The 22,710-nt window shown below is 23.5% G+C and overlaps 1 protein-coding gene across 1 annotated transcript in view; it reads right to left on the bottom strand.

Annotated features, from left to right (window-relative positions):
- Positions 1 to 22,710, bottom strand: part of LOC136981430 (anaphase-promoting complex subunit 13) — a 424,687-nt gene that overhangs the window by 334,031 nt on the left and 67,946 nt on the right. The window lies entirely within an intron of this gene.

The following is a 22,710-nucleotide window of genomic DNA, read 5'->3' as shown; positions in this document are numbered from 1 at the left end:
TTTTTAATATAAGATGTTTTAAACATAGGGGGATAAAAAAAGATCTAAAAAGGAAAGCGGATTCTTCAGTTGGTTGCAATTTGATAGTTCTTTTTTTTTTAACTAAACCGAATTTTTTGATTAAATGTTCTTTGGTACATCTGGTATAATTGAATCAATCTAGTTTGTCTAGTAAGAGTTCACGTGTTGTTAAATTCTTTTCGGTTCTGGATATTTTCAAAAATATTTTTACTATTTAAAGTAAAATACTTTCCGAAAAATAATTGAAAGATTTCGAAAAACTTTTCTCGCATATTTAAAAGTTATTATTGTTAATTTTGTTTCTTTTTTCTAAACTTTTTCTTTTATTACCTTTCATTGATTAAATTTTTCTTGAAAAATTATTATTTGATAAATACAAAATTTAAATATCAAGAACTAATTATTAGATTTCATTTTTATAAAAGTATTTTTATTAAACGAAATGAAATTGCACCGCAATGTTATAATGATTAATTGCTTTTGATAAATGATAAAGTGCTAAAGAAGGTTTTTGAGTTCGACTTCGAAATATTTTTTTTTAATATTTTTTGAAATTTTTTTCTCCCCTCCTTCAACGAACGTTAATTACCGTACTTCTAGAAACGACGTCAAAATCCCAAAAGGATTTTTTCTCGTTATTAAACTGTATTTCACTAAAGAAAATTAAGTCTGTTACCCTTGATAAAATTAATTATTGGGAATTCAACTTGTCTCGACTATTATATTCTATTCTTCGAATAAAATAAAAAAATTAAGTTTTTATCTTAAAATGAAAAGTTTGCACTCAATCTTTTTCCTCTTTTATCTTTTGAGAAAATAAATGAAGAGGAAAAGTTTTCGTTTAGAATTTTCTTATTATTTTTACGTTTTCAAACATTAATTTTCTGATTTATACAAATTTTTCGGAACTTAAATACCCGCATCAAGATTCAATCTTTTTGGCATTGTATAGCGATGAATGTGACAGCGTTACTCTCAGACAGTTAATGCGACTCGATAGGAGAATCGGGATTCGAACAATAGAGTAGAGGAGTACTGGATGATGGGATAAATAAGCTTGTACCCACACAACTCTTCAGTGGACTGTCGACGATAGTGTCGGTTTTTCTGGCAGCAGAGTCAGTCTGCTATTGTAATACCATCAATGTCTGCAAAACGACAGCTTTTTCTGACATCTTTGGTAGTTTTTCTGTACTTCTATGTAACTGGTGATGTCTCTACAAAGACTACAATAATATGAGTAAAAAGTTATTTATTCTATGTACATGTACTATACGAAACAAAAAAGATTAAAAAGTTATAACTTCAACATCCACCTGAAAATAGATTTTTAAAAAATTAAAGAATGTGACTGAATATTAAATTATTACACAACTTAATACATATTTAGAATAATATTAAAGTGTTTTATTTTATATTAAAACTGTAAAATAAAAGTTTCAAGCTTAAATTGTTACCTAAAGCTTAACTTAATGTGATATTTAGCATAAATCATATATGGTCGAGTACCTCATTCGATCATAGTTTACGAAATTGACGTTACAATAAATAAGAATTTTTGAAAAATATCCTAAATCCAAAATGATAAATTAAACGATATAAATAATCTTTTATTTTATTTTATTTTTAATAATAAACGCATTTAATCATTTACACTTAATTAATTAGGATGAAAAGAAGGAGTAAAGCTGTTCTTCGGTTTTTATTGAAAATCACTTCAATCTATTGTTGATATTTGAATTGATTTTTGTTAAAATTGTTGGTTTGATAAATTTAGTTGCTGATAGGTTAGATTTATTGGTTCTTGCTGCATTCTCAAGTGATTGTTGTTTGCTTATAAATGTTGTTTACCTACGAAACTGCTTTATGAGAATGTTTCCTACGATCATCAATCAATGCAATTGAAATAGCAATTGTTTAGTAAATATCATACTTTGATTTTTGTTTATCTTTAGTTCGACTTTTTTCCCCTAAAGCATATAAAATCAATTAATGTTGACAAAGTTTGATAACTTTTCTCTTTATAATTAACCATATTTATTAAAGAAGCAGCTAGTTTTAGAAAACACATGATGAACCATTAGTCAAGAAAATTTAGCTGCAATTACTTAGATGTAAATTAACAATTTTAATTAATGTATGTCAAAATTTTGAAAAATGATTATCTTGTTTACGTCTTCTATTAATAACTTAAACAATATTCATACTTGTAAATATAAATAATATATAAACAAATATTTATTTAAGTAAATATTTAATTTTTACTCAGTTATATTTATAAAATTTAAATAATGTTTAGTGAAAATGAAATTAAATTTACATTCATATTTTTATTAAGAAACTTTATAATAGTACTTTATTTATAGAATAATAATAAATTTCTTTTTAATGAAAATTTAAAGGTTTTTCGCATGTATATCAGTTTATTTTATTGCAGTATTGGTTTGCTTTTGTTGACCTAAACACTGGAATAGTTGAACTTCAGTCCTTTTATCAAAGTTGAAAAGAGGAACGAGTATTCATTGACTATTTTTAATAGACTATAATCTAAGACCATTGTTGACCATCATATAAAATTTGAGCTCGATCGAATCTTTTTTTACGAAACTTATTGTGTTCGAGACAGATAATTCAATAGATTAAATTCTCAATAGGTCTTTCAACATATTTTGAAAAGATTCGTTGGATCATATCTGATTTCAAAATAAAATTTGAGCCAGATCGGGCATCTCTACCAAGCTTTATCGACCAATAGTCAACACACATTGGACCAGAAAGCCATTTTCAATGGAATAAAATCTGTTTATTCTTATCTTATCCAAAATTTGAGTTTATTATTCTCAATAATTTAAGATCCGCTTCTTAAATGGTTACATAAAATATAAAGTATGTTTTCTGTAGCATAGTTTAATTTTAATTAACTGTTTAATCATAAAATAGCAGAATAAATAAAGATTATGAGCATTTTAAATGTTGCTTCATAACAAAAATAATGAAGTATTGATTTAGTTAGTATAGGCTGTACTTGTAATAAAATTAAAGTTTTTAATATACTTTTTATAATTTTTCTTATGTAATGAATTGTTAATGCTTAATTTATATATAATATAATATTATATAATTCTAAGATAAAAGATTTTTTAAATCAGAATTTTAACATTTTAATTCGTTATTTCTTCATCAAAATACTGGAAAGCAGGAAAAGTTTTTAATAATAAGATATAAAATAATTGTAGATCGCGAGCTATTGGTAGGGAAAATCAATTTTTAATCATTAAAAATAAATTAAAACAAAATTTGAAAAAATATGTATATATATATCATAATGAATAAATACTAAAACGATACCAAAATTGCAATTTTATTTCATGAGATTATTTTAATATTATTTTTATGTAAATATGATATTTTCAATTACGATGTGTTTGTATGGAAACATTTGATTTTCAAATTCAGTATCATTTTTATATAAATCGATCTCTAAAAATCATATGAATTTAAGAAAATCTCTAATATAAAATAATGAATTCTTTTTAAAAAGACAAAAAGAATTTATTAAAATAATAATATTTTTGAATATAAGCTTATTATTATTCTGTTTATATTTGAATGTCGTGAAAGAAAAATCGGAATATTATTACTGTATTCTTATAAGTAAAAATATAAGATGACTTATGATTATGATATTCAAGATAAAATATTCTGTAGACGATATAAATAAAAAGAAAATAATTATTATTTTGAAAAATATATTATGAATTTACCACTAAAAATATTTGAAAATTCATTCATATGGTAATGTAAAAATATTCAAATTGAAAGTTTTTGAAGTAACTTTAAAACAGTTTATTTTTCTTGCATCTTACTTAGCGTTTCATGTTTTGCTTATTCTGTACATATTCAAAAGAATAAATTACATATAACAAAAGATTTATGAGAAACTTGTAAATGATTTTTTAAAAATACGTTGAAGTAAATTTATTTTAATAATTACAATAAAACCAAATATTTTATTTGTACTTCGTCCGTACTTGTACTTTAAAGCATGTACAAGAGATAAAAGAAATAGAATAAAATTACTTTTAGTTATAATAATTTATTGCAGTTTTAAAGATTCTATTTTAAAACTCATCTAAAGTATAAAAGGAATTTAGTTTTAAACAAAAAATGCGTGGATTTTTTAGGAATTTGCAACGCTATATCCTAATAAATATGAATTTTACGATAAATCGTTAATAATTCAGTTATGCTTAAATAAATATAGAATCTTAAGTATTACCGTATTTTACGGACTATAAGACGCACCTGAATTTTGGAAGCAATTTTTCGAAGAAAAAAGTGCGTCTCATAGTCCGTAAAATACGGTGACTGTTATATCAAGATATTCGAACAATCATTATAAACATTTGAGAAGAGGAGAAAATTTTAATTATTCACATATTTAAATTATATATTTGATTTTTTAAACTTGATTTGATTTTTTCAAAGCTTGGTAATAAATTTGAAATCAAAACGGTTTTTAATTATTAATTTTCTGTTAAAAATATTTGTTTTCTTCGGACAAATTATTTAAATGTTATAATATTTTATGGGTTCCTCGGTTGTAAGAAAGATTATTTAAAAACAAAAAAAGTATTATTATATTTTTGATATACAGTAGAACATCGATTATCCGACCCCCGATTAACCGACTTATCGGTTAACCGACCGCGTTCTAGTCGGCAAATTCAAATGTCCGCTAGTGATGCGGCGCTACAACATTTGGTCATGTCTACAACATTTTAATATTATTTTTGTTAAATTTTTGCATGTTTTAGCTGGCAGCACTGGCTCGACCATGAAAGAGAGGCTATATTTAAACCAGACCTAATACACTATACTAATAATGTATTTTTCATACTTTTCGGTTATCCGACCAACCCCAGTTCCCAATTGAGTCGGATAATCGCTGCTCTACTGTATTAAGTTTATCATTATATTATTATATATTTTAAGAAAATAAAATTAAAAAGCAAAATAACTATAAAACAATTTTATATTGTGACATCATCACAATGCCTGGCTGCAATTTTTAATCATATTTTTAATTTATTTAATTTAAATTATATGTTGTCCACCCGAAATTAGTAGTCTTACCCCTGTATTTCTGCATACCCCTGCATACTTTAATAGAGTCGTGCCTGTCTCATCTGTATAACTCCTTTCAGGTGGAAAATTTTGAATTGATCTGACGTGACTTCTAGCCCATATCGGGTCTTCCTGTATGTAAGCGTTCCATATTTGGTCTAGACTTTCATCTATCTAACATTGTTCTTCAGGTTAGGAAAGGACAGACAGACGGACGACAGTGGGAATTTATAGTTTTACAAATTTTTTTTTTCAAATTGCTGCCTAATAAGCTAAACGTAAGGTTAAAAAATAAGTAAAGATACTGTATAATAACTAAATAGATAATTCATTTTCAGGATTTATTAATTAGCGAAAGAATTAAAAGTAGAAATACAGATTAAATCTGCATTTTCTTAAAAAATTAATTTTAATAATACTTACTTTACAACTTTTTTTATACTTTTAAAGCTTATTAAAATGTAATTTAAATACAGTTTTAAAAAAAATATTTATAGCAAACTATTAAAATTTCTAAAAATGTATCATAAAAATAAAAGCTAGAAAGTTTGAACACGCTAAAGGATAAATTTTAAAGTAGTTAGCTTTAAATAGCATCTTTGAATTATTAGACATACAAATTATAAAAGTAACTGTATCATAAAGTATAGTCGTAGTAAGTGAAGAATTCTAATGAACCTTCACCATTGTTAATTCATGAGAGGCAATGAAATTGTGAAAGTATTCCCATAAAACTTAAAGTATTTCTGCATACAAACTAGAGGAGTTAAAGAAAAAGTTAATTCCAAAAGATATATTTCTTATATGAAATGTAACAGTGGAATTATAATTTTTAGACTCAACCTCTCATATGGGGAGGAGTAGAAGCTGGAATCATATATCCACATTGATGGAGAAGAATTAAAAAAATAATAATAATAAATGTGAAGCAATAAGAGGCGATAGTAAGCAAGGTTCGCATGTTGTCGCTCCCATCTGAACCCTTAGGCTAGAGTAATAACTGTGTAATCACAATCTACCCTCTAGGGAGAATGAAGTTATCATCTACGGAGTTTTCTTCTTTGTAATAAAGAAATAGAAAGTTTTTGTTTTTTACAAAAATCTTTACTTCGGGGATTATATTATCATTATTATTCATTTTATGAGTTAATAATTTAAAATTTAATTTGCTACTCTAATAAAATGGAAAAAGGAAAAATAAAATAAATAGGTCATACATCAATCATTTGAAAATTATCCAAATAAACGTAATATCTTTAGAGAAAACATTTATTAAAAAAAAATAATAATAAATTGAAAAATTAATAAATGCTCAGATACTCTAGAAATATTAAAGGTTATTAAGTTTATTTTTATTGTAAGATTGAAACCAAACTTAGACTTAATTACAGATTTTAGTGTGACGTTACTATCATTTATCATTAATTTATATATAAATCCAAGCTTTCTTTAACCGATTCCGTTGGTATCAAGATTTTTCAGACTGTTATAATGAACGCAATTTTAAGTTTTTATATCTTTATTACATAAAATATAATAAATTCCTCTATACTTTTAATGTATGATTTAATTCTAAATGACAACCGTTTAAGGAAAAGAGTATTAACAGAATGTTTTGACATCCTTCAAACATCTGATTTCTGACACGATAGAAATCACGTTCGTGCTGCTCCTTCGTGATGTTAGAAACATTGGCAGAGAAACAGTAGTTCGAGGGAAACAAGAGAAACATTCTCTATAATGCACGCTATAATTTTTACCCCTTGACATCCGCTTCTCTGTCAATGTTCAGTGTTTTATGGAAAAGCTAAAGGAATCATTTTTTTTTGGCTGGATAAAAATAAACAAAATAATTAAAAAATAAAATTGATTATCTATAAATTTTTTAAAACAATTTGTTAATGATTTTTTAATAAATATAAGTTCAATCTTTGTTTTTTTCAACAAATTAAAAATAATTTTAAAAAAAATTAACGTAAAATATTTCTTTTAAACATGAAAATTTTGCGAAAATTTGAAATTTCATTAAATTATAGATAAAATTTTTTTTAATATAAATTTCCATAAATATAAAAACTGATATAAGTGCTGCAGATTTGAAAGTAGTACATTACCATTTTTTTAAAATTAATGTAAATAATAGATTTATTTTTATGTAGAAAGAGAGATAGTTATCGTTTATCTATATATTTATCTATTAGAAATTCGACAAATTTGGTATTTTTGGAAAACTGAGAATGTCCGATATTTGAAATAATCTTTCGTTTTTCGATACGCTTCATCTTCATGATAAAATTCGACATATCTTGGCATACAAAATCAACAAAAACAAATCGTATCGATTACAAATAATCGAAACATTAGACACAAATATACTTTGTAGAAAAGAATTTTTTATTATAAAATAATGAAGAAGGATTTCTAACTATATTTTTTATTTGATGACTTTTTTCCATTTTTCTCTGGAAATCGCCAATTTTTGAAGAATCTCTTTATTACAGACCTTTGATAAATATTTGATTTTGTTAACTTCATAAATATTAATAAAGCAATTCTTCTTTCATGTTATTTTAAAAGTAACAATGATCATATAAAAGATATACACTGAGTTTTATCCTACTGTATATCACCAGTTCTTTATCGTTGCTGTTTTGAAGGAGAGAATTGCCTTTTAGATTGAGACTAGATTTCAAAAAGTGAGAAGATTCTAACATCACAAAATCTTTATTTTCAAATAGCTCGAAAATTGTCGAAATAGCCTAAATTCGAAAAAAAGATATTTCCGTTTTCAAAAGAAAGAATTTTTTCTTCGCATTCTTTATTATGAAACTTGGATATACATTTTGAATATATCGCATTTCATGCGAAGCCGTAAATTACAATAATATAAAGAATTTTATAGAACTTTAAATAAAATTTTAAAGTAGAACTCGAGTTAGTTTCCGTTTAAAATACCGTGTATAGATGTAATTTTTTCTTACATTTTTATTGTGATTTTCTTACATTTTATTGCGATATTCGTACAGTACACATGCATCATTTACGGTAAATGTATACCATACCAACGATATATTATTTAATGTTATATTATATATTTATACAGTATATATATTAATAAACATTCTAAGTCAATACAATTTTGTAATTCTTATCAATTTTATGTTTTATGGATTCTTTACTTGACTTTATTTTAGATGAAGTGTATAATTCGTATGATGTAAAATTTAGAATCTTTTAGATCGAATAATCTTTAATTATATCAGTTATAATTAATTAAGAGGATCTATTAAATATTTATATTTGTATATATTTAAGGATCGTTCATAAATTATGTAGCACTATTTTTATACATTTCAACTATCATCCCATCCCCGGTAACGCTCTGTCGCACATCTTCGATCTTAACTGAATCCTTAATTGTATTAAGGAGTAATGTACGGAACGTTACATTATTTTATTAATTACATGTATAACGTACACAGCAGAATCACACAATTTGGTTCTTTAAGCAACACTTCAGAAACAAAAATAAATCATTCTGATCCCAGCATTACGTAACATTTTTGTAACCCCACCCCCTCGTAACATATCGTAACTATTACCTGTATTCATCCTATTTGCGTTACTCATATATTAAATAATTCATTTAATTACAAATATCCGTTTAAAATGTTTTGCTAAAGTAATTTTATTAGTTATTATTTAGTTTTATAAATAATGGATAAGTTTACATTTATTTACCAACTTACTTCTGTAATATTAATAAATAAGCAAGTTTTCCTTCAATTCTAAAAGTAGCAAATTAGAGTACATTTACCAGAATTGCATTTCATTAAATGGAGTGATTAATTGCTAAATTTAAGTAAAAATAGTCTTTCTTTAACATATCTCTAGTAAAAAATGAGCAGTTTTGAAGTATACAAATGAAACTACAGGAAAATGTCTAGTGAAAGTGTTTTAAATGAAATAGATTTAAGAATGTGGGATGATGTAACATGTTTTAACCAAAATTCTATTGAGTTTTCAATGAATATACCTAAGCAGTTAATCAATATATAAATAATTTAAAATGTTAATTCTTCAAAAATCTTATATAAAATATAAAAAGTAAACGTATAATGTAATCAATTTAAATTTAATAATTTTTAATGAAAATTTTATAAGATAAAGATGAAAATACAATTAAAAATACCTAATATAACGCCTACATTTAAGCTATTAAATGTGTATTGACTATGAACACATAATATGACATTTCATAATTAAGTCTTATTATAAGGCTTGGTTAATTAAAAATTTTATAAAGTAATTCCATTAAAGTTTTATAAAGTAATTCCATAAAAATACATTAAATAAATTTAAAATTTTAATCGAAATATATATAATTTAAATAAGACCATTAGTTTATTAGATACTTTATCAAAGACAAAGTAACATCACTTTCATAAAACTTTAAAGAAAATAGCATTAACGACTCTATGTATTATCATAAATTTCTTAGCAAAGAAAAATAAAAGAAAATTGAATTAGTTTTAGTATTTTGAGCTTCGTGAAAATAATGAATAGCCATTATATTGGATATACATTAACAATAATGACTACACTCTGATTTAGCAATTAAGTGACAATTATTCTGATTTACAGGTTACTAATTTCGTAATGTTCTTTTCTATATACGTTATTTGTTAAAGTAAGTAGAATACAGAAATCTGCATCATTTTCATCTGTTATATAATATCGCTTTTAATGACTAAACTAATAAAAATTAACCTAGATACATTTGATAATTAATATACTTTTTATATATATTTTTTTCCTTGTTAAGCTTAAATTTCATTAAAACTGCTGAAAGAAATGTTCTCTATTATAAAATATTCAGATACTAAGCACACGAATAGCTTATAAATCCCTGAGCACAATAGAAATTTTTAAATGGCATTTAAAACCATTACATTTTTTATTAGTTGATAAAAGATTGTTTTAAAAATTTATAACATTTTTTTTCTTTCTTTTTTCTTATTTTACTCGAGATATGTGTTGTATTTTGTGAAAGAAAGTCCAATGGGAAGAGTAGAATCGCTTATTCTTGTTAGTGCGATTGTAACCCGATTACCTGGACAAAAGTTTTCAAAACAAACGGACCAAAGATTTCCAATGGACAATCCCATCCCTTGATAATTTTATAAGAAAGAAATCGCATCTCTATTTTCCGCTTAATTGAACGAAAAGAGATTTGTTGGTTGAAACACAGATGTCAGCAGGCCGACGATACTGTTGAAAATTCAATTTAAAGAAACTACCATTTTTAAAAATTAATTTTATTAATCTTAAAAGATATAATTCCAATGGGAGCTTTAATTATAAATAAAATCAATTTATTGGTAGCATTCGGCGTTATTACATATATAAAAATTGAAAATTTTATAAGAACTTGATATGTTTCAATATAATAAAATTAAACCTCAGGAATATCGGTTTAGTTTATCTATATATCAATATAGTATTAAACTTTAATAAAAAATTAAATAAATAACTCAAATTTTTCTAATACAAATTTTATATTTAACTCAAAAACTTAATTTTTTTAAATGTATTTTATTTTTGTAATCAGAATGAAAAGGTTCTTCTAATATAAATATTAATATTAATTAAATAAATATATTCAATATTAAATTCATATTAATATGTACTTATAAATATTTGAAATAATATTTAAAAAATATTTTTAAACATTTTTAAAATTTTATTATTAATTGTTGATAAATATTTGAGGAATTTAGTAATAAGAACAATTTAGAAGTAGTCTATTATTTATTAATAATTTAATTTAATTGGTTATTTATATGTAAAATTTATAGTCTAGAATAATTTGTAGATTAGTAAATTTGTAATCTAGAATCATTTTTATTGATTCATCTTAAATGAATGGTAATATATTTAACAAATAACCTGAGATAATTATAAATCTTATACCCGATGTCTATTTTAAGAAGCTTTGTAATAACCATTTCTCATGTAAAAGCGAATCGTTTCTAGTTAATTTTGCATAGAATTTTTTTATGTTAATCATTTATTATAGAAAATGAATTGAAGATGTTGGATAGAAATGTTGAAATTTTCGAAACAGGACAATATAAAGTGGAAAGATTTTCTAACTGAGACATCAAAATCTAGCTATCGGGAAAGACGTCAATGATCTCAGGAGTAATGAGACAGAAAGAAAAGATAAAATAGTTACAGAAATAAAAGTTCTTCAATCAGTTCAGTTCTTCTGATAAGTTTACATCACTGCAAGTTTCTAAAAAGTGGATGATCTTTAATGCTTTGTAATGATTTATTGGATAAAATTTATATGAGTACTAAAAAAATCAATGTAAGTTAAGCATAGCTTAAATTTAAACATTTATTTTTGCTTATAAATTAATTTATTTTAGATTTGAAAATATATTAAATCTTTAAAGAATTTTAAATTCTATATAAAATATTTATTTTATAAACGAAAAAAATAAATAAATATTTTGTAATTATACATTGTTAGAAATAGGGAATGGAAATCTAATAATTGTTTATACAAATATTTTTACGATAATAAGGTCTTCTACAAGTGAATTTCTACAGGTCGAACAACCAGTGTTACTTGAAAACTTTGTAATCTGAAACCGTGTTAGAATTTCTTTCTTGATATATATTGGCTTGGCGTGTTTGTTCTAAGAGCATCTTTCACGACACTCAGGGGAACGAAAGCAAAAAAAAATTAGCTGTTATCCTCTGGAGAATTTCGAGATTCTGTGGACAACATAAGGCGAATTTTGGTCGTTCTTCTCATATTCGGTGTCTTGGAAAATTACTCATCTGCCTTAGTTTCTTGTCACGTATCAAATTCGTGAGTGAATTGCACAATAACATCTGTTGTCATTTAAAAATTATAATAAAATTATTAAAAGATTTCTTTCTAACGTTCTTCGGTAGAAATTATATTCTTATAATCATTAATAATATTCATAACTAGATGAATAAATTAGGGTAAAAATATAAATTAAATGAGCTTTTACAAATTAAATTTATTGAGATTTGAGTAAGTTAATATTCAGGTTTCATTTTAATAGAATTTTAAACTTTATTATCGCCCTTTTCGAGTAAAATATGATATTAAAAAATAAAATTTTTTTTTATACTTGGAAATTTCATTAAGTTTGCATTTTTTAAAACGTTATATAATAGAATTTTTAAGATAGATCTGCTAAAGGGGAAAAAATATTTGAGAAAATCGATGATTTTAAATCTATCGATAATAAAAACTCTTAAAATCATGCTGGATTTCACACTTTATAAAACATTCATCATTCCATTAGGTACACTTTTTAAAATGCCATTTTCAATTTATCAACTCACATATTTTGTTTTAATGAAAAACAATAAAGTCGATAAAGTTCAAACAAAAAACCTTCACTGCCTTCAATGTCGATCCTGACAATTCGTTGATCTTATCATGCAGTCAACTTTCAGAAATAATTCGTTCAATCTTAACTTTTTCTCCAACATTGAGCAAAAAAACAGTTCTTTAGTTAACTTATAACATTTCTAATTCGCTAAAAATTTTAAATCTTTAAAATGACAATTATTTAAATTACAATACGTCAGTACAACAATTTATCCATAATGTAGTTAAACGTCAACTTAAGTTTATTGATGTTGATATGATTTATTAAATGCTAATTAAATACAGAAGAATATTGTAATTATTTTATATAATTTTAATAACAATTTTATTAAATATAATGGAATATAATGTGTTTGCACTTAAACTTATTAAGAAAATTGAAATTATTACACTTGATAATTAGATCATTTAGAATTTTATAATGAAATTAAATTTTGCAATTTTTTATGTAATCTTATCTTTAAAATTTAGTAAAGTTTTATTGTTACATAAATAAAATATATATATATTAAAATGTTTTTTGAAAAAAAAAATGAAAATTGAATTCCGTAAGTTATATATGTGAGATAGTTTGGAAGTGGTGAAGTGCATTCTCTTGGTGCTCTTTTCCAAGTAAATATTTAGGAGGAACGACACTGTACGTCAGTTTCGGCTCTCAGAAACCTCGCAATTGATCTGTGCAGATGCCTAAAGGCCATATAAAGATTCTGTTCCCTTGAACTGTGCGTAAGACCGCGAGAGACCCGAAAATCCCAATGGGAATTGAGACAACTTAGTTTGTTAGAAGGTCTGAGTCAATAAAAGTTCGCCTTTATAAATAGAAAAAGGTTGGATTTGTATAACAAATTTTGAAATAAAATGAAGAAAAATCATTTAAATTCAAACATCTTTCCTTTGTAAAATGAAAACTTATTACATGTAATGTGTACAAATTAGTTGTAATTGGCAAATTTGGATATTTTCTTAAGTCCCAGCTGCGAATTTAGGTAGCAGATGTCATTGGGAGTAATCTGTCCTTACGCAAACATAGTTGAAGACATTGCATGAGTACTCTGTAAGATTGCACTAATTGGATTACAATAGCCATCATAAGAACTAATCTATCTAATTATTACGTTTTCTAAATTTTTTAAAACATAATATTATGATTAATTACCGTGTTTCAAACACGATTTATGCGATTAAATTAATTTGGAATTATATATTAGTGACCCGAAAAATGTTTTAGAGGTCGTTTAGATAACTTTTAAAGACAAACAATGGATGTTTTGTTTTTAAAAAGTACTAAATGATATTGTCACTCAAATGTCTGTCATCAATTAATTTTTTCTGTACTTTTAGTGTTTAAATTGTAGTGTAAAATTTAATTATCTCCAAACTTTGCTAATTTTCTATCGATAATAGTTCACTGTCACGACGATGTCAAGATTTCTTACTGATTAAAAATTTATTTTTTGGAACAAGAACATTATTAACCATTAAATTTAATAATAAATTATTTAATAAACAGTAATTACTAATAACTTATATAATTTTTTTTGTGGCACAACTTTGAATAAATGCTTCAGATCACTTACTTGGAAGAATTCGTGTTATTGAAAAATAAAAGTTTATATTAAAAAAAGTAAATAATTTTTGATTAATTATGCTGTTGAGTCATCAGCTACCTTTAAATCAACTGAGAAACCAACAGAATGTTGAATATTTATCATGAAAATGGCGATATTTTAATTTCCTGTTGTGATACCTGAAATGTCAAAATACTGTCAAAGCAATTCAATTTTATATTTTCTAAATAAATAAATATAAAAAGATTTATTATCAAAGTGTTTGGTTGACGATGATTTATCATTTTTAGAGACATTTTTAAGTAAATTGATATGCAATAATATTATTTTTTAATAATTAAAATGTTTAGAAATGTTTTAAAATGTCTAAAAAATATTATTTTTCAATAAATAAAACGTCTTTTGGTAAAAACATAAAAAGAAATTTGTAATTATTTTATTACAAAGAATTTTCATTTAGTTTTCATTGATTTATTTTAATTAATGTTAGTTAATGTCTGAGAAACAAGAGAATATTACTCCTAATACAAGAATAAAAAATTAAAAAAATATATAATTAAATTTAAGAAAATTAATTAGTAATCAATAATTAAAAAATTTTAACACTTTATCTATTTATAATTCATTTAATTATAATAAATATCTTTACTAATAAAATTAACTTCTAAAATATAATTCGATCATCATTAAGTGAATTTATATTTAAAATAAAAAATAAAAAAAAAGAACATTTAAATAATTTCTTGATGTTTTATATTAAATTTAATGTTTATAATAGAATTTTCAATGCAAATAAATTTTATTGTCGAATAAAATTTAATATTCTGTAAAAATATTTAAAATAAAAAAAATTAAATTAAAAAAAATAGTTTTGATTGTAGAAATATTAAATTTACATTCCAATAAGTGTCTATTTTTTAAGATATAAAGGATTAAAAATAGCACATTTGATAGAAAAATTCAGTTGGGATGGCCATTTAGCTATCTGCTTTAATTAGCTTCCTTAAAACGAATGGTTGACCTATACTAATGATAGAATTCGACTCAGTTCTTGATTTTTTTCCCTCTCTAGAACGGAAAAAAGGAGGCAGAGTAAACGATTTTGGCTGAAAAAGAATCGATTTACGACTTCTAACCATTTCTTAATTTAAGATTTGTGATTAATTCTCTAATTTTGTCGGTTTAGAAAGTGAGTTTAAAAGATAACATTATTTATCACTAAGTCAAACTGGAAATGGAAATAAGATTTTTTAAAAGTAATAACAGTAATTAGATGTCTTCTTATTGATTGATCAACGTATGGTCTGGTACTAGATAATGATACATGTTTTCTTTTTAACCACACGTTTCCAAAAGTCGGGGTTGTATTTTATTATATATAATTTAATTTTACAGTAATTAATATCCTTTACTAAATTACAAACACGAGTAATTTCGACTTACATTTATTTTACTTTCTTTTTTTTTTAACAGTAAATTAAACGAGTCAAAATAAAATATTTAAAATTGTGGAAAACTCTCAAGTTTGCTCTCAATTTTTTATTGTTAAATAATCATCTGTGCTCATAAAATAGTAAATTTATAGAATATTTTAAGGATTTTATTCGATAATAGTAAAATCAATTTTAAATTAGTTTAAATGCTTTATTTATGAATGAAATGTGAAAGTAAATGTTAAATTTCTAATAATTAATTGTTAAATAAATTAAGAAAGAGATGAATAACATTTGTAAGTTAACAATAAAAAACTTCTGTAAAATAATGTAAAAAGTTAAAACTTTAATTTATATTTTAAAAAATTACAAATTACAAAAATTTTACGTATAGAAATTCTGATTTGTTGTATTTGAATATAGGCTTTAGTGTCTGTTAAATATATTGCACCATTTTAAAGTAAATTTATAGTATATAAAAATACATAAATAGTTTCATGTATTTATAAATTTGAAATGTTTAAAACATTTATAATCATAAAATATGCAAAAGAAATTTTTTTCAGTGTTTTCTTCGATGTAATAAACTTACATTATCATACTATCAACAACAGGTAAGCCATAAAGTTTAAATAGCTGTCAATAAAAATACCCGTGAAAATTCCAATTGAGAAAAAGGAGACAGAAAAATTTCGCAACAGATTGAAATTACGATTCTCTTGGGTAAAGTTTTCATTGTTTGCTTGCAAATAGTACCAAAGTGGAAATATTTCACCAGTATTACGTACTATCAAAACGACAAAGTTAAGTAAAAGAGATTCAATTCTCGATAGGTGACATTTTTATAAAACTTTTTTTTCCTCGTTTATGACGTCATGGTTAAAAAGGGAGGTTCCAACGACCACGCCTAACTTAATGGTAGCAGTTTTGGTCACATTGGTATCCTTTGGGATTACTCAAGCTTTGGCATTCCCAACAGATCTACGCATCCATTAGTTCACAGTTCCCCACGTATCACACTCCACATAAATCATTGGTAACTGCATTCTAAAATTGTTCCCTTTAGACCTTCTTTGATAGTAGCTTTTAGGATTTTTGTTCGTTCGAAGCTATCGAATCTTTGCTATATTTTCTCTCGAAATATGCTAAAAAGTGAAGAGACGTATTATATAAATTATTCAAATACTAAAAATGTTGAACTTTTATAAATTTTCTTCAAAAGAAATAGAATAAATGAACGTTAAATAGATTAAAAATAAAATATACACATCAAATATATCGAATTCTTAATAAATTTTCATGGGCTAAGTAAATAATGAGATTATTTGAAAGGATGACAGCGAACCATTTTTTTATTATTATTATTTTTTTCTAGAACTCAAATTTTAAAACTTCAAAGAAAACGTGCCAAGTTTGCAGAGAACTATTTCTTCCCTACAGTTGTCGAAGAACACGTCACAAACGATTGTAATGTTGGATCTCCAATCACAGGTATCAAAAAAGAATTTTTCTTGAAGTCTAACTCGAGTTTTATACAGACATTTTGTTTTTCTTTTTTACTAAAATAGAAATAAATCTGAAAACTTTCTCATTTAATTTTCAGTTTAGGCATTCATCATTTAATCAATATATTTTTCGAAAATAGAAATTTCGAATTTAAATATATTAAACTTATATTGTCATGAATTATTATATTCGTGAATTTATTCAATAAATTCAATTTCCCTTTACAAGAAAATTATAATTTAATTGAAATAATGTTAAATAATAATTTTAAAAAATGTATTTTTTAAATATTATGCATTCAAAATTTATTATAAATTCAATGAAATATGCTGATTTAAATACATGATTTATCACGAACGAGATTTATTTTTTTTAAATGTTTAAGTTAAACAGACAGAACAGGACAGTTAACTTTAAAATATACTTCTTGAAAAGAAGTATAGAAGTATATCAAGAAGTATATTTCAAGAAGTATATTTTAAAATTAATAAAAAAATTATTATTTAAGTCCGGAATTTAAATTTGGTAGAGCTAGAAAATGAATTAAAATAGTCATGTGTGGTCATATTTTACACTTACACACAATTTTCAGTGTAAAAAATATTTGAAACAAAAAAATATCAACATTATAATTAAATTAAAATTAATCTAAGTAATTTAATTTTGATTTTTGTAATTTGTTTTACCCCATGCATTGCATCAATATAAAAAAATGAACAGAATAAATATGTTGATGTCTTAGTGAAATATTTTTTTTTTAAATTTTGACAAAAATTCTTTAAATTACAAATGATAAAATAATTAAAAAACATTTTAAAAACAATCTAATTAGTAATTAATTATATTAAAAAATAAGGAAATTTGTAACAGATTACAATTTCTTTAAATTAATGTATATAAAATTTTAATTAATATTGTAAACCTTTCTTTATGAAAACAGTTACATAAAAGTATTTAAAAATTCATACTTAAGTAAATTAAAATTAATTATGTAAAGATTTAAAAATTTTTCATTGTGATATAATTAAAAGATTATTAATTTAATACCAATATGTATATGTGTATATATATATATATTATAATAAATGAAAATTGTTTTAACTTTTTTGTGAAAAAATTAAATTTTTCTGTCGTTATTATTGATTTTTTCGTCCTATCTATCATTACTTTTTTTCCCCTTAAAAAGGAGAGCATTCTAAATTTATTTAATAAATTTTGAATATAATATATCAAAAAAGGATGCTTTAGAAGATATTCTTTATATTCAAAATTGCATATATATATTTTTATTTGATTTGGCATTGATATAACATTATTTATCAATACAGTATCAGTTTCGTTTAAAATAACATTATTTATTAAATAATTTAAAAGTGATGCTTACAGTTTTTTTATACAGATTTGGAAGTTTTCTTATGACTTTTATAGAAAATAAAATATCTAGAGAATTTTAAAGGATTTTTAGAGGCGAATAAATCTATTTTTTCAATTTCTAGTTTAACCAAACAGTGTTTCGCCAGATACATCTATCCTGCTCTTAAATAGCCTATTAGGTTGTTTTAGAACAAAATAGGAAATAAATATTTAAAAATATTTCTAAGATATATATATATTATAAATTATTTATATTGAAACTTACATATATTATAAAGTATATTGAAAAATTTCATGTAATTTTAAGCGCAGTATTTGATAGAATTTAATCATTTATATATGAAAAATGATAAATATGTTAAATTATATTTTGTTTATTTATTAACAAGTTATATATTTACCATCATTTTTAGATAAAAGACATCATATGCTTCACGCACAAGATTTTGACAAGTTGATTAATCGAGTTTGAAAGTAAATATCTACCTAATAAAGTAAACAAGTCCATCACACCTATTGATTTTAATGAGGCAATATATAATTTTATACAGGATAAAATATTTAAACATTTTTTTAAATGTATAATTTTTATAATAAACGATCTGAAACACGTTTTACTCTAGATTTTAGTATCAAATTTTTTCAAATTTCTATTTTAAAATGCTTGTTTTAAAGCACCAAAGACTCTTGTAACTTCTAATTTAATTTTCTGTGTAATCTATTAAATAACTGTTGCTATTTATTAAATATAAAAGCAAATATTATATTTCTTACATAAATTTTTAATAAAGTTTACGTTATAAAAATTTAATCTCACTAAATTTTTAAAAATTCCTGTTCGTAATCTTGACTTATGGAATATAATTATGCCGAATTTCAACATTTTTTCTCAGTTAAAGATTGAATTTTCTAATTAAAATCTCAGTAAAAATATTTCATAAGTTTTAAATATTAAATATAATAAAATATATCAGGAATATATTAAACACGTGTCTAAAAATATTGCAATAAATCAAACAGTGAAATTGTTATTTATTTTTCCTTAGTATACAGATTTTTGTGTGATAGAAAACTATATTTGGAAGAATTGAATATCCCCATTTGCTATCAAAGCATATTATGTTTTCTATTTTCAATCATTCTAACATTGCACTAAAAGATGAAAGCTAAAATTGATGAAATATATCCAACGAAAAAAAAGTGTGTTGCCATCAGAAATATTCCAATCGAAGTAGAATTCTTCCATTCAATAACAACTTCACATGGAACTATTAAAAAAAAAAACGGCGAAGAAAACAATCCTATTGACTTCCACATTTCAGATAAAAATTGCTGTGGATCTGATTTTTCCGAACATTCTTTCATATAAACACATTTATATTTCATTTCCGTTCAATAAATTGACGACGTTTTAACTGCTACATTTGTTTACGTATAGAATTATACTGTATAAACGAACCTTTTACCTTTCCAAATATTAAGATATATATAATGTTTATATAGCCTATATTACTAGTATAAGGTATATATTAAATATAACAATTTATTAATTTTTTAATGTTTTATATAAGATTTTTTTAATTTAAGAATTGTATAAAGATTTACGATACATTATTAATTTATGTGAATTAAACTTTAGGGAAAACACCTTAGCTTTTAATGTTTAATTTTTCAATATGCTTTCAATATTATTATTTACAAAATAAATTAAAATATTAAAAAATATGTCTCCATTTCATCCATTCGGTAGTTTAAATTTAGCACTGTTAATTATTGCTTGTAATTAATAAAGTATTAGAGGCATAAGAGTAGGGTCGAATTTAGATATAAACCTTACAAGCTAAGCGAAATCAAAGAATCTCACTTTAAATAAGTTTTTATTAGGCCTAATAATAATTTTTTAGGGGGACTTCCTCAGTGTTTCACCTTAAGACCTACAGTAAATCCAGTTCTTAATAAGAGACATTCTTTTAGAAAACTAATATTTATATACTTTGATATTGCGATATGAATATTTTCTTATAATTTGTCTTAATTAAATTATCATAAATTTAAAAAGAAACACGTAAATATACTTACAAGTTGTAATTAGTTTTCTAAAAATTCAATTTTGATGATAATAATTTATTTAAATATCTCTGATATAATTGCATTTCAACTAAGGAAAAAAATTCAAAATTATCCAATTTAAATACTTAAAAACTTGTTTGTCCATCAATTTCCATCGAAATAAATGAAAATTTTAAATCTTTTCTTGTGGATTTTCATTTGACAAACTCTCTTAAGTTCATTTCTCATTAAGAACCGAATAATCAGATTTTCTAGAAATTGTTCAAAATATCAGATTAATTGCATTCTTTTGGGATTGTTCTCATCTTTCATGTACCGATAATAAGCTTAAAGGAAATTTCCTATGACTAAATTATTATCGATTATTTTCAGTCTCGCCATTACGCTATAATTCTTTTAAATAATTGTGATAAAAGTTAAGTAAATTAGAAAAAATATTACCGAGATAATTGGATATCCTGAACAATTATTTGGAAAATCTCGAAGGATTTCTTTAAACTGGTAAAACTAGAATAATTTATATATTTATAAAATTAAATTATATATAATTTGAAATAATCTTAATAATTAACGTTAATTTGTAAGAAATAACTCAATAATTTCTTCTTTAAGTGTTCTATATAGATTTTAAATGTTGTTTAGAAAAGTTCTGCTTATATTTATATTAATCTTTTTATATATGTTTCTTAAACAATTTTTATAAGATTTAATACGTGATTTTCAATATATATTTAATTTTTTTAGCTTTTTTTTTGGTTTATAAATTTCAAAAAAAGCACGTAAAATAGACGTGAAGCAATTTAGTCGTGTCTTATTTTTTTAAACATCAATGAAAAAAATGTTATTGATTGAAACCTTTGAGCAATATTTTTATTTAGAAATTCTTTAATTCAAACATATTTTAGCATCATTTTTCAAAAATTTCTTTGTCTCTTTTTAAGGTATTTTCAAGAATAACTCTCCGCTATATTTCAACTTTATGTTGCAGTATATCCTAAAGGAAAATATTTCAGTATGACTTCCAAAAATACCAATAGTAAATTCTATTCTTTCTTTTATTCCCTTTTTATAAAATGACCAAGATAAAGAGGAGAAACAGAAATAGCCATGACAGACTAAATCCAGGACAAACGATCCTTCTGAAGACATTTAACAAAAAAGCAATGAAGAAGACCATTGAAACATAACTACAGCAAATGTGCTCTATTAGTATAGTCCTCAGGCAAATGTCATCTTTAAACCACATTTATGATATACATTATAAATGATTCTATTAAAATATTCAATCAAATACACGTAAATACTATGATCTTTTCTATGTCTTTTTATATTTGCAACATCCGATCTTTCATGAATCATTTTTCTTGATTTATTGTAATGCACAATGTGAATTAATTTATATGCAATACTTTTAAAGATATTTTTTCTTTATTATAACATTTAAATAATGTTATATCACATATATTTTTTCACTAAACTTTTTTCTTTTTTAATATTTTCCATTTTGAGAGCACTGAGATGATTTTTCTTTGGCTCATTATGAATTCGATTTACATTGCGGTTAACCGAGTAGACAAATTGTTTTAATAATTATTTTGTCTAAAATAATAGTTAAATTAAACTATATTAAATTTATTTTTTTATTAAATTAAACTTTTATTTTAATAATTTTTTAAGACTCTCCTCTTTGCCAGTATCTTTTTTTATGACAATCACAGGTTCGATACACAGTGGAGACAGCCGAGTAGGACGTTGCCTTAACAATAATTTAATATAAATCAATATTTTAACATAGCATTAATATGTAAATATTAAATGCATACAGAAATGGTTCTACAAAATAAAAATATCATTACGAAAATCGGATTTATTGTTATTTTTTTAAATAAAATTTAAAAGTTAAAACTTGATTTAATCGTATTTAAATCAAATTTTAATTTAATTTTTACAAAAATTATCATTCAGTTTTAGGACATTTTTAAAAAAAATATATATAGCAACAATTTTTTATGCTTACATTTAGTTTGTGATTGATTCAGTTAAATTGAATCGATTTAAAATATAATTAAATTTAACAAAATTCTTTATTTATTTCGTCAGTCAATTTTACTATTTTATCTTAAGTAAGGACATTTGCTAATTTAACAAAGCAAACGGAAAAAAGTTTTTA

The sequence above is a fragment of the Centruroides vittatus genome, unplaced genomic scaffold, assembly GCF_030686945.1.
Source record: "Centruroides vittatus isolate TY-2023 unplaced genomic scaffold, ASM3068694v2 contig_754, whole genome shotgun sequence".
NCBI lineage: Eukaryota > Metazoa > Arthropoda > Arachnida > Scorpiones > Buthidae > Centruroides > Centruroides vittatus.
This window is presented reverse-complemented; position numbering and strand designations above follow the sequence as displayed.